This window comes from Suricata suricatta, chromosome 1 (assembly GCF_006229205.1).
Source record: "Suricata suricatta isolate VVHF042 chromosome 1, meerkat_22Aug2017_6uvM2_HiC, whole genome shotgun sequence".
In the NCBI taxonomy this organism is placed as follows: domain Eukaryota; kingdom Metazoa; phylum Chordata; class Mammalia; order Carnivora; family Herpestidae; genus Suricata; species Suricata suricatta.
Genome location: NC_043700.1, coordinates 156,792,672 through 156,813,350, shown reverse-complemented (window position 1 = coordinate 156,813,350; position 20,679 = coordinate 156,792,672). Strand labels below are relative to the sequence as shown.

The following is a 20,679-nucleotide window of genomic DNA, read 5'->3' as shown; positions in this document are numbered from 1 at the left end:
GATCTATCCATTGCTGTCAGTGGAGTATTAAAATCCCCTGCAATTAGCACATTTTTGTCAATGAGATTGTTTCTTTCTGTGATTAGTTGCTTTATGTATTTGGGTGCTCCCGAGTTAGGCGCATAGATATTTATAATTGTTAGCTCTTCCTGATGGAGACATCCTGTAATTATTATATAATGTCCTTCTTCATCTCTTGTTACTGCCTTTACTTTAAAGTCCAGTTTGTCTGATATTAGTATCGCTACTCCAGCTTTCTTTTGGCTTCCAGTTGCCTGATAGATATTTCTCCATCCCTTTACTTTCAACCTGTAGGTGTCTTCTGGTCGAAAATGCATCTCCTGTAGACAGCAAATAGATGGGTTTTGCTTTTTTATCCATTCTGCTACCCTGTGTCGTTTGGTTGGAGCAGTCAGTCCATTTACATTCAGTGTTATTATCGAAAAATGTGTGTTTAGAGTCATTGTGTTCTCCCGAGGATTCATGTTTATAGTGGCGTCTCTGGTACTTTGTATTCTTTGCGATCTTTCCCTCATAGAGTCCCTCTTAGGATTTCCTGTAGGGCTGGTTTGGTGGTCATGAATTCTCTCAATTTTTGTTCATTTGGGAAAACCTTTATCTCTCCTTCTATTTTGAAAGACAGGCTTTCTGGGTAGAGGATTCTTGACTGCATGTTTTTTCGCTCATCACATTGAAGATTTCCTGCCATTCCTTCCTGGCCTGCCAGGTTTCATTAGATAGGTCTGTAACCATTCTGATAGGTTTCCCTTTGTATGTTAGGGCCCTTTTATCCCTAATAGCTTCTTCTTGCCGGGAAAGTCCGCACCCTTGGTGCAACCGCGCTCCGGCTTGGTCCCGTTCCCAAAACCAAGTTTGAATTGCTCGCCCCTGGCGCAGCCGCAGCCCCCACCGCTTCTCGCTGAGGAACTCTGTTCCCCCAGCGCAGCAGCGTTCCGGCCGCTTCTTGCCGGGAAGTGCGCTCCCCTGTCTCTTCCCTTTCTCTCTCAGGCTCCGCGGGCTTCCCCCACGTTGGGCTGGGGATCTTGTCTCCCCTGCCCATCCAGGCCTGGCCTGGTTTCAGATCCCCCCTGTTCACCCTCACTCACTCAGGTATCATTGAGGTTCTATTCTTTCTGGAGTCCGTATTTTCTCCTTCCGCTCTTGCAGATGAGAGTAATATCCTTCTCCATAAAAACAGTTCTAAGACAGAAGTTTAGATCAGTACAGGCCTACATCAAAAAGCAAGAAAAAAATCAAATAAATAACCCAATCTTATACTGAAAGGAGCTAGGGGGGGAAAAAAACAAGCAAAACCCCAAACCAGAAAGAAGGAAATAATAAAGATTACAGCAGAAATAAATAAATAGAAACAAACAAACAAAATTTTCAGATTAATGAACCAAGACATGGTTCTTCAGTTTTTTAAAATAGGCTCCATATCCAATGTGTGGCTTGAACTGACAACCCTGACATAGTCACATGCTCTACTAAATGAGCCACCAAGGTGCCCTAAGAACTGGTTCTTTGAATAAATCAACAAAATTGATAAGCCTGTAGCCAACTCATCAAAAAAAAAAAAAAAAAAAGATACAGAGAGAGAGAGACAGGGAGAGAAGGAAAGAGAGAGGATGAAAATTAAATCAGAAACATAAGAGATATAATGACCAGCACCACAGAAAAATAATTATCCGAGAATATTAGGAAAAACTATATGCCAACAAATTGGACAACCTAGACAAAATGGATAAATTCCTAGAAACGTACTCTACCAAAACTGAAGCTAAAGAAATAAAAATTTGAACAGACTGATAACCAGCATTGAAATTGAATCAGTAATCAAAAAACTCCCAACAAATAAAAATCCAGGATCAGATGGCTTCACAGGAGAATTCTATCAAATATTTAAAGAAGAGTTAATATCCATTCTTCTCAAACTTTTCAAAAAATAAAAGAAAGAAAACTTGAAAATTAATTCTATGAGGCCAGCATTACCCTGATACCAAAACCAGATAAGGACAACATATACACACAAAATAGGCCAATATCTCTGATAAACACAGATGCAAAAAAAAAAAAATTTCTTCAAAAAAATATTAGCAAGCAGAATGCAACAATACATTAAAACATTATTCACCACAATAAAGAGAAACTTATTCCCAAGATGCAAATGTGATTCAATAGTCACATATCAATCAACAAGTTACACTGCATCAAGAAGAGTAAAGATAAAAACAGCAAGATCACTTTAATAGATGCAAAATAGCAACTGATAAAGTATAACATCCATTCATGATAAAAAAAAAACTTCGACAAAGTAGCTTTAGAAGAAACATACCTCAATATAATAAAGTCCTTTTATGAAAAACCCACAGCTAACATCATAGTCAATGGGGAAAAACTGAAAGCTTTCTCTCTATAGTCAGAAACAAGATGAGGATGTCCACAGTCACCATTTTTATCCAACATAGTACTCAAAGTCCTAGCCATAGCAATCAGAAAGAAATAAGAACAAAATGAAATAAAAGACATTGAAATTGGTAAAGGACATGTAAAACTTTCACTATTTGCAAATGGCATGATATGATATATAGAAAACCCTAAAGATTCCACCACAAAACTGTTAGAACTGATAAATGAATTCTGTAAGGTGGCTGTGTACAAAATCAATACACAGAAATCTGTTGCATTTCTATACACTAATAATGAAGCAGCAGAAAACGAAATTAAGAAAATAATCTCATTTACAAATACACCAAAAATAATAAAATACCTAGGAATAAACGTAACCAAAGAGGTGGAAGATCTGTACTTTGAAAACTATAAAACTCTGATGAAAGAAATTGAAGACAACAAAGAAATGGAAAGACATCCCATGCTCATGGATTAGAAGAACAAATACTGTTAACATCTCTATACTACCCAAAGCAATCTACACATTTGTTTTCTTTTTTAAGTTTTTAATTTTCTTTTCTTAGAAAGAGAATGAGAAGAATAGAGGGGCAGAGGGGCAGAGAAAGAGAATTTAAGTAGGCTCCATACTCAGCATGGAGCTGACATGGGGCTCAATCCCCCAACCCTGAGATCATGATCTAAACCAAAATCGAGAGTAAGATGCCTCAAGCAACTTAGCCACCCGGCTGCCCCACAGTCTATCTATTTAATACAATCTCTGTCAAAATACCAACAGCAATTTTCACAGAACCGTAAGACAATTTGTATGGAACCACAAAACACCCAAATAGCCAAATCAATCTTGAAAAAGAAAAACAAAACTGAAGTATCACAATTCCAGATTTCCGGTTATATTACAAAGCTTCAGTAATCAAAACGGAATGGTACTAGCACAAAAACAGACACATAGATCAGTAGAACAGAATAGAAAGTACAAAATAACTCCCCAATTTTATGGTCAATTAATCTTCAACAAAGGAGGAAAGAACGCAATGGGGAAAAAGATAGTCTCTTCAACACATGATGTTGAGAAAACTGGACAGCTACATGCAAAAGAATGAAATTCCATCACTTTCTTATACCATATACAAAAATAAACTCAATATAGATTACAGACCTAACTGTGAGACCTGAAATCATAAAAGAAAGTACAGGCAGTAACTTCTTTGACATGAGCCATAGCAACATCTTTCTAGATATGTCTCCTGAGTCAAGGGAAAGAAGAAGAAAAATAAACTTTGGCACTACAGCAAAAGAGAAAGCTTCAGCACAACAAAGGGAACAACCAACAAAACTATAAGATAACCTACTGAATGGGAGAAGGTATTTGCAAGTGACATATCCAATAAAGGCTTAATATAACAAATATAAAAAGAATTTATAAACTCAACACTAAAAAACAAAATAATCCAATTAAAAATGGCAGAAGACATGAACAGACATTTCTCCAAAGAAGACATACAGATGGCCAACAGACAAATGAAAAGCTGCTCAACATCACTCAACAAAGAAATGCGAATCAAAACCAAAATGAGATACCACCTCACACTTGTCGTCAGAATGGTTAAAGTAAAAAACTCAAGTAACAAAAGTATCAGGTGAGGATGTGGGGAAAAGGAAACCCTTGTGTACTGTTGGTGAGAATGAAAACTGGTGCAGCTATAATGAAAGATAGTATGAAGGTTCCTCAAAAAATTAAAAATAGAACTACTCTATGATCCAGTAATTGCCCTACTGGATATCTACCCAAAGAATACTGAAACACTAATTCAAAGAGACACATGCACCCCTATATTTATTGCATTATTTACAATAAACAAATTATAGAAGCAACCTAAGTGTCTATTGATAGATAAATGTCTGACAAAAAATGGTGTGTACACACACACACACACACAGTGGAATATTATTCAGCCATAATGTTTGCCATTTGTTAAGGATATAGATGGATCTAGAGAGCATAATGCTAATAAGCAAACTAAATCAGTCAGAGAGACAAATGCCATATGGTTTCATGCATATGTGGAATTTAAAAAATGTAACAGATGAACATGCAGGGGAAAATAAAAGAGAGAGGCAAACCATAAAACAGACTCTTAACTATAAAGAACACACTGACGGTTTTTGGAAGGGAGGTGAGCAGGCAGATAGGTAAAATGGGTAATGGGTATTAAGGAGGGCACATGTCATGATGAACACTGGGTATAAGTGATGAATCACTAAATCCTACACCTGAAATTAATGTTACTGTATGTTAACTAACTGTAATTTAAATAAATATTGGGGGAAAACACAAAGAAAATAGAGAGAATGAGGGAGAAACCAAAAAACAGACTTCTAACTATAGGGAACAAAGAGATCATTACCAGAGTGGAGATGGGTGGGAAGATGGGAGAAACAGGATTTAGCTTGATAAGCACTGAATAATAAATACATGGAACTGCTGAATCACTAAAATGTAAACTTGAAGTTAATATACCACTGTATGTTAACTACACTGGAATCAAAATTTTAAGTACATAAATACATATATATTTAAAACATAAACAAAGTAAAAAAATAACCACACTTAATTACTTAAAAGAAAGAAAGAAAAGGGAATCAGTTTCGGACAACTACTAAATGAACCCTGGCCATTTCCTCATCTACCATCCATTCTTCTTATACTCCTTATAAAGTTTCCAACCAATCATTTTATATAAATAGATACCACAAAGGTCATTAATGGCCTCTCTTGTCTCTAAAGTGGACATGTTAAATCACTTGTCTGGACTTCTCAGCTAAAATAGCACCAATGATGCATCCCTCCTCTGGAAGCCTCCTCTTCCTTTTGGTTCCTATGATATTCCCTTAGTTTTCTTTCTATCTCTATGGCTAGTTCTTCTTCACAAACTCCTCTTCCTGAAACGTGTCCTTAATGTAGAAATTCTTAAAGGCTCAGTCATAGGTTTCCCCTTTATTTTCACTTTATATGCTATCTTGCTATTCCAAGCCATAGTAATTATCATGGGCAATTAGGTAACTCCCAAATTAGATCTCCACATATATATCATTTTCTTCACTCAAGGACATTACATGGAACTTCCTTCATAATATTTCTCCTAAGATAATTCACATTCTAAGATATTAAAAAAATAATTCAAAGATAATGTAATGTCTGCAAAATCAATAGTTACTATGGGTATAGTTACTAGGCACATATTAGAACTGGAAGTCTGTACCCTTTGACCAATATTTTCCCATTTCTTCTATCCCCCAGTCCCTGGAAATTACTACTTTATTGTTTCTATGAGTTCAGTCTTTTATATTTCCACATATAAGTGAGATCATAGGGTATTTGTCTTTCTCCATCTGACATTAAAAAAAATTTTTTTATAGCTATTTATTTTTCAGAGAAACCAAGCACAAGGAGGGAAGGGGCAGAGAGAGAAGGAGACACAGAATCCAAAGCAGGCTGCAGGCTCCAAGCAAGCTGTCAGCACAGAGCTCCATGCAGGGCCCAAACCACAAACCTTGAATTATGACCTGAATGGAAGTTGTCTGCTCAACCGAGCCACCCAGGCATCCCAGCAACTTACTTCTTTTAACATAATACTACCTTCCAGGTTCATTCGTGTTGTCACAAATGGATTTACTAGTTTGTTTTGGCTGAATTACATTTCATTCCAAATATTGAAGAGATTTTCTTCTTTATCCCATTATTTGTCAGCAAATATAGGTTTGTTCCAAGTCTTGTGAATAATGCTGTAATGAACACAGGAGTGCATATATCTCAAGATATTGACTTCATTTCCTTTGGATATGGACACAGAAGTGGGACTGCTGGGTCATATAATAGTTCTATTTTTAATTGTTTGAGGAACCTCTATACTTCTTCCCATAATAGCTATACTAGTTTACATTCCCAAAAAGAACGCAGGAGGGTTCTCTTCACATTCTTGACAAAACTTTATCTTGTCTTTTTAATAACAGCCATCTTAAAGGTGTATGGGAATACCTCACTGTGGTTTTCACTTGCATTTCACAGTTGATTAATGATGTTGAGTACCTCCTCATGTACTTATTAGCCATGTGGAGATATTCTTTGGTAAACTGTCATCTATGCAGGTCATCTGCCCATTTTTTAATCAGGCTGATTTTTTTTTCCTATTGAGTTGTGTAGGTTTCTTATATATTTTGGATATTAACCCCTTATCAGATATATACTTTTCAAATATTTTCTCCCATTCTGTAGACTGACTTTTCATTTTGTTGATTGTTTCCTTTGCTGTGCAGAATCTTTTTAGTTTAATAATCTCTGACTTGTCTACTTTGCCTTTTGGTGTCAAATCCAAAAATCGTTGCCAAGACCAACGTCTAAGAGCTTTTTACCTGTGTTTTCTTCTATGAGTTTTATTGTTTCAGGTCTTCCATTTAAGTCTTTAATCCATTTCAAGTTAATTTTCATGAGTAGTATAAGACAGGGATCCAATATTATTCTTCAGCATGTGTATAGCCAGTTTTCCCAACATCATTCATTGAAGAGACTATTCTTTCCCTATTGCATGTTTTTGGATTCCTTGTCAAAGATTAATTGACTGTCTATATGTGGGTATATTCCTGGGCTCTTTACTTGGTTCCACTGGCATATGTATCTGTTTTCATCCAGTTCCCTACTGTTTGCATTACAATAGCTTTGTAATATAGTTTTAAATCAGGCAGTATATAGTATCCACCTTTGTTCTTTTTTCTCAGAATTGCTTGTTTGTGATCATTTGTGATTCAATATGAATTTTAAGATTGCTTTTATCTACTTATGTGAAAGTTTGGTAAGGACTGCACAGAATCTGTAGATTACCTTGATGGTATGGACAATTTAACAGTATTAATTCTTCTAAGTCATAAACAAAGGATATACTTCCATTTATATGTATCTTCTTCAGTTTCTTTCATCAGTGTCTTATAGCTTTTGTTAGAGTCTTTCACCCCCTTGGTTAAATTTATTTCTAAAAATTTTCCTGTTTTTGATACTATTGTAAATAAAATTGTTTTCTTAACTTCTCTTTCCAAAAGTTCATTGTTAGTGCAAAGAAATGCAAATTATTTTTGTATATTAATTTCGTATACTGCAAATTTACTTTAATTAGCTCTAACAGTTTTTTGATGGAGTCTTTAAAGTTTTCTGTCTATGTGATCATGTCATTTGCAAATGGAGATAATTTTATTTATTCCTTTCTCACTTGGATGCCTTTTCTTTTTCTTGCCTAATTGTTTTGGCTATGACTTCTAGTACTATGTTGAACAGGAGCAGTGAGAATGGACACTCCTGTATTCTTCATAATCTTGAAAGAAAAACTCAACCTTTCAGTGTTGAAGATGTTAGCTATGCACTTGCCATATATGGCCTTTATTATGTTGAGGTATATTCCCTCTATATATAATTTCTTGATTTTTTTCTTTTAATCATGAAAAGATGTTGAATTTTGTCAAATGTATTTAGAAAATGCATTGAGATGACAGTAATTTGTATCCTCCATTCTGTTAACATGATTTATTGCATTTATTCAGTTATTTATGTTGAATCTTCTTCACATATGATGTTCTATATGCAGAAACATGACTGTATAACATTTACACTTAAAAACCTTTGTTATACTCTCTGATGATGTACTCTAAAAAGATTTCAATATAATGATACCATTTCAATAGTATGATATTCATGTGAATAACTTAACCTTAGTTTCCGGCCAAAGAGTTGTTAGAATTTTAAAAACACTAACCAGAAATTCAGATTTCAGGAATGGTTACATATGTACCTGAAACCTAACTATAGAAATATAAATCAGAGGGTTTGTTAATAACCTAACAGATGCAAATGATAGGATGACTGCTATTTAAGATATATGGTTAACTAGAAAGGTTGTATCAGGCCTAATGCTTTTGCTTAAATAAAGACTGATGATCTGGTAAGCACAGCTGTCTGATACACTGAGAACAGCCCTTCAGATCTAGAGTTCTACTGGTCCTAAGTTTTTCTGCTGCACACAGAATTCTGTTTCACTGCCACGTTAGCTGGCATACAGTGTATACAGTGTGCTCTTGGTTTGGGGGTAGTTTCCCATGATTCATTGCTTCCATACAACACCCAGTGCTCATCCCAAGAAGTGTCTTCCTCAATGCCCCTAACCCATTTCCCCCTCTCTCCCATTAACCCCCTCCATCAACCCTCAGTTTATTCCCTATAGTTAAGAGTCTCTTATGGGTTTGCCTCCCTCTCTGTTTGAAACTATTTTTTCCCCTTCCCTTTCCCCATGGTCTTCTGTTAAGTTTCTCAAGTTCCACATATGAGTGAAAACACATGATACCTATCTTTCTCTGACCTACTTATTTCACTTAGCATAATATCCTCGAGTTCTATCCACATTTTTGCAAATGGCAAGATTTCATTGTTTCTCATTGCCAAATAGTATTCCGTTGTATATATAACCCACATCTTCTTTATCCATTCATCAGTTGATGGAAATTTGGGCTCTTTCCAGGAATTGTTATGAAATTCAACATTCTGCCTGGCTGCTCCTGTCATTAGGAAAAATATGATTGGCCTTGTTTTAATATTAAGTGTGCTAAAGTAGCTTAGGCTATTGTCTGAAACTGTGTTCTTGTGCTTTCTTTCTACTGAATTCCATATATTTAAAAAAATACATCTAAAAACTTATTTCATCTTAATACAATCTTATATCAAGATCCGTTGTGCACACAACCTACTCAAACTATTAGGCTGTACAAATATCTACCAAAATAACCGGACAATGACTGAAAAGTCAAATTTCTTTAGGTCTGGATAAAGTACCACACAATATAGCTTCTTTTTTTTTCTTTTCTTTTTTTAAGGAACAAAAATAAATGACTTGTATTTATATATTTAATGATTTTCCTTTAGCAGTCATATAATGTACTGCTTTTAAGATAAAGACTAACATCTTTGATGTGATTGCCCAGGTTGTTTGGGCTACCATTAAAAAAAAAAATAGCACGAACTGCATAGCTTGAACAACAGAATTTTGTTTTCTCACAGTTCTGAGGCTGGAAAACTCAGGATCAAGATCTGGCAGCATTCAATTTCTGTTGAGAATTCTCTTCCTGACTTGGAGATGGCTGCCTCTTTGTTGTCTTCACATGGAGACTGAGCAAACTTGGTATCTTCTTTCTCTTATATAGGCAACAGCCCTAGCAGAAGGTTCCCACCCATATGGCTGACTTAACCCATTTATCATCTCCTCACATGCCCTATCTCCAAAATGAGTCAAACCAGGGACTAGGGCTTCCACATATGAATTCTGGGATACACAAACATTCAGTCCATAACAATGACCTATTATAAGACTTTTCTGACCCTTGTTCACTAAACCAGCAACATCTTATACAAATCTATTCACTTTCTGCATTCTAAGTACATGTGGCTTTCCACAGTTTCTGAAACACTTATTCCTTCTTGCTGTTCTTTCTTCTCTGACTTCCCATAGTAAATTCTAACTCATTCCTCTGTTACCGGTTCAAAGTGTACTCAGAGAGATCTTTATATTCCCTCATTAATTGTTTCAACTACTCAAAAGCAATAAATTTGCTCTACCACCTGCATCATTTCGAATTTTAGTGAAGAACACAGCATATGAATTTTTCACTGTTGGTGGTGGAGTGCATTGCACACCATTTAATATGTGGATGTCTACTTTAGAATCCCTTCTTAGTTCAGTATTTTATTTTCTTTTAACTTCTGTCAGAAAACATGGAAGTTAGTTATCTTCATTTTACAGCAAAGAAAGATGAGAAGATTTTATGTTATGCTATTATCTGTAAATTTGAGCATTTGTTGAAACAGTAGTTTAAAAAAAACACATGTATTCTTTGCTCTTGTGGAGCTTACACAACTCAGTGGGGGAGCAAACCATGGAACAATCGCCATCTTTTATAATTACACAATGTTATAAATTTTATAAAAGATGCTAAGTATTATAAAATGGGAATAGAAAAGTAATACTAATATTCTGTACGCAGGAAATACTTATTTGAGGAAAAGACAGGGTGAGACAATACAATGATCAGAATGAAATATTCCAGTAGAAGAGGGGGAAGGATATTCTAAGAAGATGAAGGTCCTGAGGTGGAAACTAAAAGCAACTCAGTGTAACTGAAGCATTGTGAACTAGAGAGAAGCTATCAACAGGTAAGTCAGAAAAGGTTGACAATAGCCAGTAATGCAGAACCTTGCATGCCTCAAAGGGATTTTGGATTCTGTTTGTAAGTACAGTACTTCATTGTAATTTCATTATATAAGCGTTTCTTATAGTACTGTTTTATAGAAGCTGGGATAATATTTATTCAAAGTTAAGTGAAAATCTGTTTATACAATTTAAGATAACCTAGTATAGACATACTACTTTCTAAACTATTTTCTAAACTGAGAGTCATAGAGCATAGAAAATCTAGACAAGTGAGTGGCTGCATGGCCCTTGGAAAGTCAGTTTCCCTCTCTTTCTCAATTAGCCATTATCTTAGCCATATATTGGGCAGTCGTTAGATAATAGTCAATTCATGTTTCTGCATACTGTCAAGTGCCTAAACATGCAAATAGTCCACAAATAGTGCAAACATGTAAGTAGTGGTTATTTTAACTGATGAAAGTTTCATATATTTTCAGTCTCAAGAAGTACAGATAACAAAGCTGAAATTACATGGAGAAAAGAATAAAAAGGCATTCTACTTCAGCAAAAAAATAAAATAAAATAAAAAATAAAAGTGAGTAAATTATAAGAAATTATAAGAATAGCTACGTATGGGTCCACATCTCCTTCCTGGTGTTTCTGATTAAGTTTTCTACTTATAGTAATGTGGCAGGACACACAGAAATATGTATATTCTCAAAGAAGAGGTTCAGTGATAGTGGAACCCAGACAAATACACGAGTTTTAATCAGCACTTATTCTGAGATCTTTTCCTCAAAAACTTAACTCTAATTTCAGTTTTCATGGTTTCATTGTGTGTTGAAACTAGTAACCAAAACCCAAATTCATCTAAGGCAGAAAACCCATCTTCTTATAACCAGATTCCAAAGGGTTGTATCTTCAGGGAAAGGGTAGACCAGAAATAATTCATTCGGTATAAAACTGAAAGAAAACTAATTATCTTAAACCTTGAAAGTGCCTGGAGAACATTGGTTAAAAATGATGATTAAGATTTTGGAACCACCAACTATCCCTCCTGCAGGTTTTATAGCCCAATTTCACACTGTCTTGGTAGTCTGAATTCTCAAGTTGAGAACATAATTTAGAGATCCTAAACTCAGAGAAGTAAATGTAAATCCTCTGCAGAACACACTTCTATCCCAGATCTGAGAGGATTCCCACTACTAAAAATCTAAGGAAAATGAGCAGTTCACAAAGAAATTACCAAACACAAAGGAAACAAGGCACCGAGGGTAAGATCCAGAAGAAATTATAAAATATAAGTATTTTAGATAATGGAATTATCAGAGACAGACTCTGTAATAAACATTTGATACATTCAAAGAATTTTTGAACGTCTTAAAATATTCTATGAATAATAAATTATAAAAAATGACAAGATTTAAAAAAGAACCAAGTATTTGTAAAAATATAATTAAAATTAAAAATCCAATGAGTGGGTTTAATGGCAGTCACAACTGAAGAGAGAATTACTGAACAAGAAAATAAATCTGAGAAAGTTATTCTGAATTCAGCAGAGAGAAACAAAGAAAACACACACAAAAAAAGATTTTTGATGTGTTCAAATGCCTGGAAGAGAACTCAGAATGACACTGGTGAGTACACGCAGAAGCAAATTATAGTAAAATATGTCTTCCAACTGGGCTAGGGAATTCCTCCTTCTGAGCCTTAAAACCATCCTGGCCCTTAATTTCTCAGTCACTTAAGCTGCCTGCAAATCAAACACAAGAAAACTTCTTGGAAGGCAGGTGAGTTACACATCAAGCTAAGTGTTCTCTTAGCAGAGAGCCTCAGCTCTTTCTTAATCAGAGCCTTTTTAAGTGAGTAGAAAAGGCTTTAAAAAGGATGCTATGCCAGCAGAAGCCAGAGCTCCTTGAAAAATAGCTGCTGCTCCTATGTGTACTTGTCAGCAGAACCAGCAGCAGAAGGCCACCTAAATGGTGGCACCTGGAGTGAGTATAGTTTCCTGCTGTTTTCATGAAACCAAGGTATCCATTAAAGAGCTGGCACAGCTTCCAGAGTCACATTAGAAATGCCCTTTACTAAGTACACGGTCTCCTCTTCCTTCCACGTATAGATTATATTGCTTTAATTGTTCAGTCATTCCTACTGTGTTCTCCTGGTCCCAGGACAGGGGAGAGAACTGAACTGTTCCTGTATGTGTTCACAATAACACTGTTTCTTGTTGAGGAAGTAAGAATAGAATTAGGGCTGAGAATACATTTTTAGAGTCTTTTCATTCCTTTTAGTTTTATGCCTGAATCTGAATGTTTGGACTTGATATCCCAAGCTCTTTGAAACTCAAAGGTTCATTGCTTTGCCCCAGGGAAATATGGATCTCTGCTGGCCAACATGATGAATTGCTTTTTGTGATGCCCTTCTCAGACCTTTGGAAATATTAAGGATTAAAAATCAAGAGAGCCCAGGAGAAATCAGAAATTCTAACTATAGGTCAGAAGTTGTTGAGCAGAGTGACTTATAAGAGGCCTAAGAATCCCATCATCCATTAAAGCAACTTACTGATCCCTTTAATCACAGCTGTCATCTATCTGCATATTGTCTATATTTTTTAAAACCACACTGGTGAGACTGCAAGTAAACATATGAACAACATGATCCTGGGTGCAAAATTCTGGTCTCAGCTCTGCAACTTGATTAATAACTTTGTGGCATTGGGCAGGCCTCAAACATTCTTTGCTTCATTCTCCTCATACATAAATAAAGATAATAATAATAACTATTGTGGTCTAAGGAGAAATAACTTATAAGAAGTTTAATGGGAGAGCTAGGTTAACAATGGAATTTGGTGCCCAGCAGAGGAACAAAAGGCTCTTAGCTCTATCATGGTATATACCAAACTTTATTAACATTCCTTGTTCTCTGACTTTTCCTCCCACTTACTCATAAACTTATTGAGAGCAGAAATTCTTTTATCCATATTTGAATTCCTAGCTCCTATGGAGTATCTTACATATAAAAGTTCTCAATAAACATTTGCTAAATGAATGAATTCTGATAAAACTAAGAATCCAGACATAGGGCCATACTGGAGAAGATAAGAAAATAAGGGAGTAAGGAGAGTTATGCATCAGTTTTTATATGTCATATCAGTTGAATGGCAAATTAACTATATATATTTAAATATATATGTGGATATATGTATTTAAATATATATATGTGTATATATATATATATATATATATATATACGTATATAATAGCTTGTTTCAATTTTCCTTTTTTTAAAGGGGTATAACTTCATGAGCTTATAAGGAAAGACATTTCCCATTTCCCTATTTGTGTATATGTGGGTGTGAGGGGGTGTATATGTATGTTCTTTATGTTGGATGGTCTTAGACCCAAGGATAGAATCCTATTCCTACCAATGGTGAGCTAGTGGTCTAGTTGGCCCTAAAATTCTCTTTGATACATTTTCCAGAGGACTACAACATTTTAACTTTCATGTACAAAATACGGTCTCTTATCCTGCTCCCAACATTTCTATCAGAGTTTATGAGCATGATTATAATTTGCCCAAATTTAGTCCTTATTTAGTCAGACTTTATATACTTACATAATTATCTCCCCACCCCTGCCAAGTCATAATTTATGAACTTAAGAAGCAAGAAATCCAGCACAATGCAGGTACAGAGTTTATGTTCTATATAATTTCTTAAACAGAAAATAAAAACTCCAATTATATGGACTAAGGATGAAAAAAACTGAGAATTCAAATATCATTTATCATTTATATTTGAAGTTATATCCATATATGTGTGTATATATAAACATATATGCATTATACATGTACACCAAACTAACAAATAACTAATGATTTCTGCAACAAACTGACTCTCTACATAGGTTTTATTTACGCATTTCTGAACCTATGCATCATGAGTGGAAGTTGACTACATGAGGAAAGTAATTCGGACTCTTATAGGATATTAGAGAGACAAAAATGGTTTTGAATTAAAACTATGTCCAACGACAATACACACAGGTCGGCTTCACTCAGGAAGTTCACAACCACCTATGTGATTCAACTGAAGTGATCTGAAAGATTACCTTTCCCAAACTGTTCTTTTTCAAACTGCCATTATGCCAGAATCCTTTAGCATTTTTGTTTGCAATTTAGGATATTTAAGTGCAATGAGTTTTACTTAATTTCCTCTTCTCTCTAATCCAGTCTTAGACACCAGGATGATTTACTGCTATTGCCTACTGTATTCAGGGTACCTATTCCTATGAGCAGAGACTCCAGGAAACCAAATTACTTAAGGAGTTTGGGTGGTGAGCTTTAAATAAGATTAAAAAAATTTTTTTGATTGTTGAATACAGAGCACAAGGCATTACTTAAATGTCGACAGAAGCTAGAAAAATAATAGAAAAGGGGCGAATAGGCTGAAGGTTTTCTTAAGAATCAGGCAGACATTTTTTACACTTCAACAAAAATATATGTATTCTCTGTTTTCTTAAAACATATGAAATACAGTGTCCATTTGTAAGCTGATTCGACTTTCCATTCTGAGTCAGGGACACAGAGAAATACTCCCCTACTATAACAAAGAAAACCCATGGTGTAAGAATGATAAAAAATGAGAACAAACACTAAGCTTTAGTGTCAGGGGACAGCTGGAAATCATGGTGCACTACTAATGATACAATGTTCTTTAACTGGACTTGACTTTTGCACCTTGTTGGAACTTGAGTGGGATTTCTAGATCTAATTTTAAAAGAGGCACTGAATATCTAAGTTATGAATGTGAAATACCCTGATTTTTAAGAGTAGATTTAGTTCCTTTCTTTAAAAAAAAAAATGTTTAATGTTTGTTTTTGAGAGAGAGACAGAAAGCGAGTACAAGCGGGGAAGGGGGAGAGTGAGAGGGAGACAAAGAATCTGAAGCAGGCTCCAGACTCTGAGCTGCCTGCACAGAACCCAATGCGGCACTGGAACTCACAAACCACAAGATCATAACCTTAGCCGAAGTCTGACGGTTAAATGACTGAGCTACCCAGGGCCCCTGGAGTAGATTTAGTTTCTAAATAAGGTGCAGGGCAAACAAAACACATCTGGAAGCTATATTCAGTCTATGGCCTGCTTCTTTAAGACTTTTATCTAGAGGGACGCCTGGCTCACTCAGTTAGTTATGCTTATAACCCTTGATTTCATCTCAGGTCATAATTTCAAGGTTCATGGGTTAGGCTCCATGCTGACAATGTGGAGCCTACTTGGGATTCTCTGTCGCCTCTCTCTCTGCTCCTCTGTCAGTCTCTAAATAAACAAACATTTTAAAAAAGAGTTATCTAGAGGAATGTTGCTATGATCTGAGTACTTGTGTCTCCCCCTATCACACTGCATATTTTGAAATCCTAACTCCCAAAGGTAATGGTATTTGGAGATGGAGCCTTTGGGAGATGCTTAAATGACAAAATCTTTCTTTTTTTTTTTTTGGCTGAGTAGCTACAAATACTTTAGTGAATTATTTGAAATGTTGGCATTTACATATTCACATGTACACATAAAATCATTACATGGAGTCCTCAGGTCACAGGGTGCTTAATGTGGTCCACACATAAGCCTAGCAGAGAAACAAGTGAGACCAGGCTTGGAGCCATGGGGCTTTGAAAAACTGGACGTCCTCCTAAGGGCCTAAGAGGAGGAGTAGGGCAAAGAGGAAAAGGTCCCCTGGAGAGGTTGCTTTAACCTCACCCTCACAGATCTCTAACTGAATCTCCTTTCCCACTCTCAGGGGAAAGGGACCTATTCCCAGACCATTTCCCTACTATGTAATAGGCCCACTCCCTAAAATCGATGTGGCAAACATTCCCAAGAGTCCACTGGAATAGGTCCTTATAAATATATTTATATCAGAGAAAGCAAGAGAAAACATAATCCCTTGTGAATGGGATTAGTGCTTATAAAACAGGCTCCAAAGAGATCTCTGGCCCTGTTCATTATGTAAAACCCAGTGAGAAGCTGGTGGTCTGCACTCCAGAAGAGGGCCTGCACATCCCCATGCAGGCACTCTGATCTCAAACTTGTGGCCTCCAGAACTGTTTATAAGCTACTCAGTGGCTGGTATTTGTTACAGCAGTCTGTACTAAGATAGAGGTTTCAGTCAGACAATGACTAAATTGAATTTTACAATCCAGAGAAGACTACAGTAACTGAAAACATTTACTGCAGTAACTAGAAGTCTGTGCTCTCATAATTCCTCATTCTGTTGTGTTTTTTTGGGCTGACATGGATTTTTGCTCTCAAGCTCTGGTTCTCACAATTCCATGGATGGCTCATTATCAGTTTCTTTCTAGAAGGTCAGATACAGAATTGGTTAAGCTATGCTTTCTGTGTTTATTTTTCAGTCAAGAGGTTCAGTCTTTTAATGTTTTCAAATAACTGTTATTCTGTTCTTGGAAGGTGTTTCCAATTTTGGCAAGTGATTCTCCTTGAAAATACCACCTTCCTAACTTGCTTTAGCTAACAAATACAATTATAACCCATTATCTTAGGACCTGATTCTAACCATGGCCACTTTCAATGATTCAGTGTTGGATTTTAAATTTGCCTGACCTTGTCCTCAAATTCAAATAAATCAGACTCCCTGCCTGATTATACTTAGTAGTACTCCAGTGCTCTAATTTTGTTAACTTTTGATGCATATCACCACTTTTCCACTCTAAAACTTTTGTAGTCTGACTATGGCACGAAGCGAATTATTGGACAAAAGGGAAGGTGATATGTTGCTTATTCTTCTTCCATTGGTAGACTTGTCTATTTCCTCTAATTCCATGTGCAAAGTATCATTTGTTGGTATTAATGGCTATATGTAATTTACTTAGGATGTAGTTTGCACCCTGCTCCTCTTTCATATCTCTATCCATTTTGAAAGCCCAAAATATTTTACCTGGACCTATCCTGCCCTCAATTTCCATTGTTGGTGGATAAAGATGGTAGCTGATAATAACTCCTCTTGGGAGTGGTAAAGGGACATTTTTCCTAGGGCTGATTCTGATTCTCCAAAACAAAACCAATTTAAATTTTTCAGAGATTTGATTAAATGTGAGATTTGAATTTTCACTACTCAATCCATATAGCAAAGTCATTCACTCAGAAACATAAGGCACCATATAAGAAGACAGCTTATGTTTTCTTTAAATATAAATAAAGATGCACCATTTAATTTTCAAGCAGATAACTGATGTTCCCATACTGCTGAAATAAAATTAAGTTTCCATAAGTTTTAGTATTCTGATTTGTTACTTCAGCTACATAATTACCTCACATATAGACATTGTATGTGATAATGCTTGGATATTTAAAAATAAACTGCAAGTTGGGGCACCTGGGTGGCTCAGTTGGTTAAGCATGTGACTTCAGCTCAGGTCATGATCTCGCAGCTTGTGGGTTCGAGCCCCGCATCAGACTTTGTGCTGACAGCTTAGGGCCTGGAGCCTGCTTTGGATTCTGAGTCTCCCTCTCTCTCTGCCCCTCCCCAACTTGTGCATGCTCTCTCTCTCTCTCACACAAAATAAATAAACAGTAAAAAAAAATTAAAAAAATAAACTGTAAGTATATTAGGTTTGCTAGCCAGATTCTTTAGTATTATTTAAGATAAAGACTAAGAAAAGACAAGTTAGATTCTTTATAGGAAAGGTATAAATATGACTTCCAGTATTTTATGGAAAGCATATCTTATAAAGACTGTACTTTGCAAACCAGAGAATCAAACTTTCTAGAGACAAATGTTAGCATTATAGTCATATATTGTTACAAAAATCCTCTCTATTCAGTTTGGTGCTCTAATGCAATTGTAAAAAGTCACTGTACCTTAAAATAACTTCAAAATCTTCTTCATAGAAAGCATAATACCCAGTTTTTAGAATTTCACATTTCCCTAAAGCATATTACACATTTTGGTGCACTACTTTTATTAGCATAATATTTTACTGTTCAATAAATATGTTATTTAAATGTTTTTTGTAATTGGGTCATATTGCAATGAACAATCCCCTGCATTATGTATGGATGTACAATAGGAAGCTCCTGAGTAATGTCTTTTTTCTCCAAATACAATGTAAAATCTGTTACAGCAGCAAGAAACATAGTCAAAACTTTTCATTATTTATGATGTCTTCAAGAAAAGTGAATGGGGTTCAATGGGACAAAAGTAAGAGAAATTAGAATAGAACTTTAGAGGTAGATGTTGGCTCAATGTGATGAAGAGGATTATAAATATTAAAGCTATCTTATAAGGAACAGGCTTTCTTGGGAGGTAGTAAGATCCCTGTTACCCAAGGTGTTCCAAGAGAACTGACAAGGTGGAAAATTCAAATACTAAGCAGAACAATAGCCAACATTATTTTCAAGTCCCTGTCAAAAGATGAGAATGCTAATAATTAGCAATTCTAGAAAAGACAGAATATTTAAATGGAAGAACATTTATCTAAATATGTATTTATTGTATATTAGAAATTTTCTTGTGCCCTGGAGATAAAAGAGTAAGACACACTTCTGACTTCATGAAGCTTCCAGTCTATTCGAGAAAACAGACAAGAGAAAACTGTAGATGGTTTGAAAAGCATGTGCCCAGAGGCGCCTGGGTGGCTCAGTCAATTAAGCGTTAGATTCTGGCTCAGGTCCTGATCTTGCAGGTTGTGGGTTAGAGCACCGCGTCAGGTTCTGTGCTGACAGCTGAGTCTGGAGCCTGTTTCAGATTCTGGGTCTCCCTCTCTCTCTACCACTCCCTTGTTTGCGATCTGGCACTTTATCTCTCTCTGTCTCAAAAATAAACATTAAAAAAAAAAAAACGGATGTGCCCTTAGTTCTATAAATATATGGGGCAGTGAAAGACTACCTTAAGTAGACTGACAAAGCCCATGCTTGCAGCATCAGGAAAGAAGGAAATAGGAAGGAAGGAAGGAAATAGGAAGGAAGGAAGGAAGGAAGGAAGGAAGGAAGGAAGAAAGATTAGATTCTATAAAAATTGCATGTGATATAAAACAGGAAAGTAATGGTGACAAGATGACATAAACATAACTTTTTTGGAATTATTTTCCCATTTCCTGCTAAGGTGTTTGAACTAGGTCCTGATGGCAATGAGGGGCCACTAAGGAATTTTAGCTAAAGAGTAGTCTGATGATCTACATGTTACAGAAAAGTAACTGTAAGTACAATATGGAAAGGCACAGACCTGGTAGCAAAATGAACACTTCTGAAATAAACTCAGTGGGAAATGATTAAAAATTGAAGGTAGTGAAAATGGGAATGCAGAGAAGGGAAGAAGATCAAGAAATAATAGCCTTTCCTGAATCTGGTGACTGAATAGTTACAGAGAAGAAAGATAAGAGAAATAATGTCTCTTGGATTTCTGCCTCTTTTTTTCAGTGATTTTATTTCAACAGCTGGAGACTAAATAATAAAATAAGCCCTTGGACTTCTCCATGCACCCAGGGGGACCTCAGAAAAGATATGAAGCATACCCTTTACCTAAATTTTATAAAAGTACAAAAGGAATTCCAAGAATTCTATCCCACATATCCAGGGTTTCTCTGGATCACCGTCCAATAGCTAGCTAGTTTAAAGTTAAGTGCCATAGACTGTTTTTCTCCTTTTAACCTACATGTTAAAAAGCCCATCTTCAACCCCTTAAGTTTAAAGTGGCATGTATAATCCCATAAATTATTTATTCAGTGACAGTTCAGCCAAACCTTTGGTATTCTCTTTGGAACATGCTTTCTCAGTCCCTGGATGAGAGTTACCTGAGAATTTTCTAGATCCTCAAGTTATGGTTCCTACTGCTTAATAATCTCTTCTTCAATTCATCTCTCTCTCTTTGCATTTGACCAAGTCACTCCTTCAACACTTTGCTGAGGAATCGTCTCAACGAATTACCCAATCTAATCCCTCCCAAATTTCATCTTCCACACTAGAACACAGTTTTGGTAAATTCTCTGCCACCTGATAACAAGGTTCATCTTGCCTCCAGTGTCTAATGACATATTCC

At 35.8% G+C, this 20,679-nt stretch overlaps 1 protein-coding gene across 5 annotated transcripts in view; it reads right to left on the bottom strand.

The window, feature by feature from the left end:
* LOC115298013 (cytochrome c oxidase subunit 7B2, mitochondrial) overlaps positions 1-20,679 on the bottom strand; it is a 137,475-nt gene that overhangs the window by 14,834 nt on the left and 101,962 nt on the right. The window contains exon 1 of one of the 5 annotated variants that reach the window (XM_029946364.1): positions 1,107-1,128. The exons of the other annotated variants lie outside the window; for them this stretch is intronic. The gene's annotated coding sequence lies outside the window, so the exon portion shown is untranslated. Of the gene's footprint in view, positions 1-1,106; positions 1,129-20,679 lie in introns of those variants that run through there. 5 annotated transcript variants of the gene reach the window in all.